Source organism: Perca flavescens, chromosome 13 (assembly GCF_004354835.1).
Source record: "Perca flavescens isolate YP-PL-M2 chromosome 13, PFLA_1.0, whole genome shotgun sequence".
Taxonomy (NCBI): Eukaryota; Metazoa; Chordata; class Actinopteri; order Perciformes; family Percidae; genus Perca; species Perca flavescens.
Genome location: NC_041343.1, coordinates 196,143 through 202,142, shown reverse-complemented (window position 1 = coordinate 202,142; position 6,000 = coordinate 196,143).

Genomic DNA, 6,000 nt, shown 5'->3' with positions numbered 1-6,000 from the left:
AAAAATAGTTGGGTAAGCAGCATTACAGTAAAAAATATATGATTGTTAAAATACATATTGTAAATACATATCGATACATACAAAATAAGAATATATTATATTCTATATATAATTTTTTCAGTATGCACATATATACAGTAGCATGATAGGACCGTCATACCGGCAATGTCAAAAATGTGTGTCTATGAATGTTGAAGTGTGTAGGGATGACTATTGAATTGAATGTAGAATGACCTAAGTTATATTTTAATTAATTGAACATCATTGAAATGAGCTAAAATGAATTTAAAAGAAAATTAGAAATGTAAAAAAAGATCCAACACCATGGGGACACATTGGCCAACCAGTAAGAAACTTACTGTTTCCAAAAACAGTTTCCAAAAACAAAGTACCAAAGAAAAAAACTTGCAAATGCCCTCTAACAGTCTGCTAAGATGGTAGCTGAGAAAAATGTGTGAAATATGTATTATTAAACAATTGGTTACTTGCAACGCCAAAATCTATAATGCCTAAACAGTAATTGTTTTCTACTACTTCTACATCTGTCATTTATCTGTTAGAAAACAGTTCACGAGGGAAAGGAAAAATAAATAAACAATATTAATTGTGATTAAAAAAATGAGGCATGCACTTCTAAGGCATATAAGTTAGATATTAATAAATAAATAAAATAAAATTGTTGTCATACTGTTGACAGAAAGGCAGCCAGTGAGCCCAATGGGTCAATACTGTATGTTGCAATGGTTTAGAATATAGTTTTTTTTTTTTAAATAAATAAAAATAACATAGAAAAATACAATCCAGCAATTCTTGCAAAACCAAAATCCATAGTGCCTAAACAGTCATTGTTTTTCTACTAGTTATTTAAGGCAGGGCCCAACAATATACAGTGGTTTGAAAAAGTGTTTGCCGCTTTCCTGATTTCTTATTTTTTTACATGTTTGTCACACTTAAATGTTTCAGATCATCAAACAAATTTAAATATTAGTCAAAGTTAACACAAGTAAACACAAAATGCAGTTTTTAAATGAAGGTTGTTATTATTAAGGGAAAACAAAATCCAAACCTACATGGCCTTATAACTGTTTGGACCACCCTTAGCAGCAACGACTGCAATCAAGCGTTTGCAATACCTTGCATTGAGTCTTTTACAGCGCTGTGGAGGAATTTTGGCCCACTCATCTCTGCAGAATTGTTGTCATTCAGCCACATTGAAGGGTTTTTGAGCATGAGCTGCCTTTTTAAGGTCATGACACAGCATCACAATAGGATTCAGGTCAGGACTTTGACTAGGCCACTCCAAAGTCTTCATTTTGTTTTTTTTCAGCCATTCAGAGGTGGATTTGCAGATGTGCTTTGGATCATTGTCCTTCTGCAGAACCCAAGTTTGCTTCAGCTTGAGGTCACGAACATATGGCTGGAAATTGTCCTTCAGGATTTTCTGGTAAACAGCAGAATTCATGGTTCCATTTATCACAGCAAGTCTTCCAGGTCCTGAAGCAGCAAAACAGGCGCAGACCATCACATTACTGTTGTTATTATGTTCTCTTTCTGAAATGAGGTTTTCTCGTCACTCCACAGAGTATTTTCCTAAAAGTCTTGGGGATGATCAAGATGTTTTCTGGCAAAAATGAGACAAGCCTTAATGTTCTTTTTGCTCAGCAGTGGTTTTGTCCTTGAATTCTGCCATGCAGGCCATTTTTGCCCAGTCTCTTTGTTATGGTGGAGTCCTGAACACTGACCTTAACTGAGGAAAGTGAGGCCTGCAGTTTGGATGTTGTTGTTGGGTCTTTTCTGACCTCTTGGATGACTCGTCACTGCCCTTTTGGGGTAAATTTGGTCTGCCGGCCACTTCTGGGAAGAAGTTATGTTTTAACAGCGCGGGGGGGGGGGGGCAAACACTTTTTCACACATGGTCATGTAGGTTTGGATTTTTTCCTTAATAATAAAACTTGTGTTATCTTTGTATTATAATTAAATTAGTTTGACGATCTGAAACATTTAGGTGTAACAAAAAGTAACAATAACAAATCAGGAAGGGGTTAAACACTTTTTCACACCACTGTATATTGTCCCCATCAGTAGGCCTATGTCCTGCCAACTAAAGTAAAATTAAATTAAATATATCAATTGTGATAACATCAAATGGGTCCATAATATATGTTTCAATGGTTTACAATATTGTTAGGCCGGCTACACACTGGCTGTGTGGCGTGAGCGTGCCGTTTCTGTTACGTGGCGGCTGCGTGTCTTTACACATCAGAAACGTGTCTGACGTGGCGCTGCTGCTGCTACTCTTGTCTGTACGCAGGGATGTTTCCCATTGATTTACTGCACTCAAGCGGTAGTATATTTCATGATAAACATAAATATATACCGACCTGATTACAGCAAAGACAACAACGGCAGTATTGACGGCGAAATAGGCTAGAATATTTTGCTCTGTATTGGCAGATCAATAATTATTTATTATTTCTTTAAATTACATTTATATCTGCATTAATGTCAAAACATAAAGACTTTCAAACATGAAAATGTCATTTATTAAATGTATTTGTGTCAAAATTACATATAAATATCTTTTCGTATTCTATTTTGACTAGAAACGCTTTCTGTTTCTAGCATGCACGCATTTTCGGTGCGTCTGAGTCGTGCGTGTCACACAGACAAAAATATGCCAAAATAGGAACGGACACGCCATGAAGCCAGTGTGCAGACGGCCTAAGCCCTGCCATTAAAGGCCTTTTACATGGTGGTTAGACTGAGGCTAATATCCCATTTTTGGTTCAAGCTACAGTCGCCCTGTACCGACAATCGCTTTCATTTTAAACGTTATCACAACATTTAGCTCAGTTTACTGAAATCCCAAAAAAGGAGGGACAAAAGAGGGAAAACAGAAAGGTGACTTGAAAAATAAATAAAAATAAAATATATGAATTGTACTGAAACAGAAAAATAAGGATACAATGTATAATAAATCATCTAAGGTGGAGATAAATAATAAAAATAAAAGTCGTACTGTTTAGGCAGCCTGATGGGTCAGTGCAGTATGTTTCAATGGTTTACAATATTGTTCAACCCTACAAATAAAGGCTTTTTACATGGTTGTTAGACCGAAGGCTAAAAACCCCAAATAATGTCTCAAGCTGCAGGGTAATTCAGGGTTATCCTTGACTTTGAAGGAACATAGGGTTAGAGTCACTTGATTGTCTTCTGGTTAGAAGACAATCATAGGAACATTAGTTCTTGACTAGTTCTTTTGACAAGGCGTATTTAACCAAGGCATGTATTTTGGGAAATCTGAAGATAAAATGTTCAACTTTGATTTTTAAATTTAAACACTGTCATAGCTTTTCACTAGGGTTTATTTTAGCCCAAGGCAGAGTTTACACGTGTGAAAATCCTTTAACACACCTTTAACACACCTTTAACTACCAGCTGAAACCCCACACTAATAATTATAAGTTTTGTAAAATATATTCCATGTCATCCTTTCCTTTTCCTTCTATGTATGTATGTATGTATGTATATAATCTGTTTTGTCTTCCAAGAAAACAGATAATGAAGGAAAAAGAAAGGTGACATGAAAAATAAATTAATAAAATAAAAGATATTAATTGTGATGAAATACAAAATAAGCATACACTGTTCGAATTATACGATATATATAAATTATCAATGTACCAAAATAAATCGGTGTCTTAGAGTCAGTGTCCATGGGTCAGTAGTGTAAGTTGCTAATTGTTGAATCCGTCCATTGTTGGCACAAACCAAAACTCTTAACAGAGCACAGTGTAATTGTGAAGATGTAAGGGGCTGTAGCATTGTGACCTTTGATGATCCAGGGACTGTAGAACTGCTGCTTCCAGGTATCTGGCCCCAGATGGCAGGAGCAGAGGCCTTAGATGGAAAAACAGTAAAAAAACATTATCCCTCGCATTCCTGATGCAAACAGCAACCACAAACAGTAATGCCATCAGTGTTTTTTGTTAGTTATTTGGTCAAATCTTGTACTAATTTAATACAAATAAAAGTTACCTTTACAACTTGGTTGCACTAAGGAGGAGCTGTCTCTGTGATAGTGATGAGTGACTGACTGATGAATGATCAGCGTAAGTTTGGTTCTCCGCATCAGTTCACCTGATCACTCGCCAACGTCAACAGTAGTTGGGCTCTACTGAACTGTGGAAAGCATTGGATGCGAAGCTGTGGACATGAAGCGGGTCCTGACAAGAGAAAACAGAAAGTTGTTGTAATGAACTGCAGACCATGCAAAAAACATGTTCAAAAGTCACGTAATCCACAATAATGAAATACCTTGAACACTGCTGCACGGCAACACAACATTTCTGTCCAGTGCAGAGTAGTTTATGAAGGATGAATGAGGTTCAGCTTATTGTCATGTTTAGCCTTCTTTAAAGTCCTGATTGTCTCCACTGTGTGGAGTGATCACAGGAGAGGCAGATCTGCAGCAAAAAGTTCATTTAAATGACAATGTACTGCTAGCTGTAACAATGGTGTTGCAAAATTGCTGCAGAAAGTGAATACAGGAATAAACACACAATTAAAGTAATATAGAAAGCACATAAGAAATTAGAATCATTACCTTCTGTTGTGAGACCTTCAGCGCTGTCAGGTGGAAAGCAGGCAGTGGTGGTCCAACTAGAGAGAAGGTGAAGCAAAGGCAGGCAGGCGTTATCTCATCCTCTGCTAGCATGAAGGTAAAGGTGTCCCTGTGTGGTCCAACAGTGATTGTCTGGCCATTGTCCGTCCACTGTTGATTGACAGTTAAGCTGCTGCTGCTGCTGAAGCATCTGTTCTCGGTTCTTGTTGTTCTTGGTTGGCTGTTAGTCTTGGTCAAGACAGTCGTGCTGGGCTGGGTGAAGTCGTGATCAAGGAGGTGAGGCCAAAGCTGGCGGTGTCCTCACAGAGGACACAGGAGAACTGTGTCTCTTGTCCAGGGGAAAGTAAACATACATGAGTTATAGTCTATAACTAATGTGGGGTTTCAGCTGGTAGGTACCAATACACCAGAAAGTGTGTGTTACATATAGAACACCTACTTTCTGATGTATTTCTGCTACAGTAAATGATAGCAGCTGTGTACAGCATTGTACACAGCTGCTATCATTTACTGTTGTCACAACCTGGCTCAAGGGCCCTGACATACCATGACGATGGCCGAATCAACTAGCCCTGACAATGGACAGGGCCAGCAACAGGAGCCGCGAGGGCTATGCCGCAACGAGTAGGAGTGTGAGCACGGAAGCCTAGGGCGTGGGCCCGGGGGCAGATCTTGGTGGTAGTAGCAAATATTAAAACGAGAACTTTGAAGGCTGAAGTGGAGAAGAGTTCCATGTGAACAGCAGTTGAACATGGGTCAGTTTGTCCTAAGAGATGGGCAAACGCCGTTCGGAAGGGTGGGGCGATGGCCTACATCGCCCCCGGCCGATCGAAAGGGAGTCGGGTTCAGATCCCCGAATCTGGAGTTGCGGAGAATGTTTAGGGCTGTACTTGGGATGTACAGCCCAAGATATGTTGTAAATATAGTGGTATGCAAGTATAGACACCCATGCTAAAGTCCTGGATCCATGAAATTACTGGCCTTTCAAAATAAAGATCTACCTGCCTCTATGGGAATTTAACACAGTGGTGTCTAAACTTATGCCCCCTGTATTTTAAGGAAGAAAATTCATTTATTTACAATACATTATTCATTCACAAAGAAAATGTGTGTCCTTAAAGGTTGGATTTTTCCTCATTTGTTTATTAAGGCATTAAGATCAATTTCCAAAAGATGATTTTTTTTTCTCTTTTTAGTCAACTTTAGCATGGGTGTCTAAACTTAGGCATACCACTGTATATCTCATAATAATATGGTTACCTGAAATAATTATGACCAAAACATTATCCATTACTGCCAAAATATAAGATTACCAAACAAAATGTCTTTCAGCTTACTAAATTAAGTACATCCATATGTTGTGTGACAGCAAAATT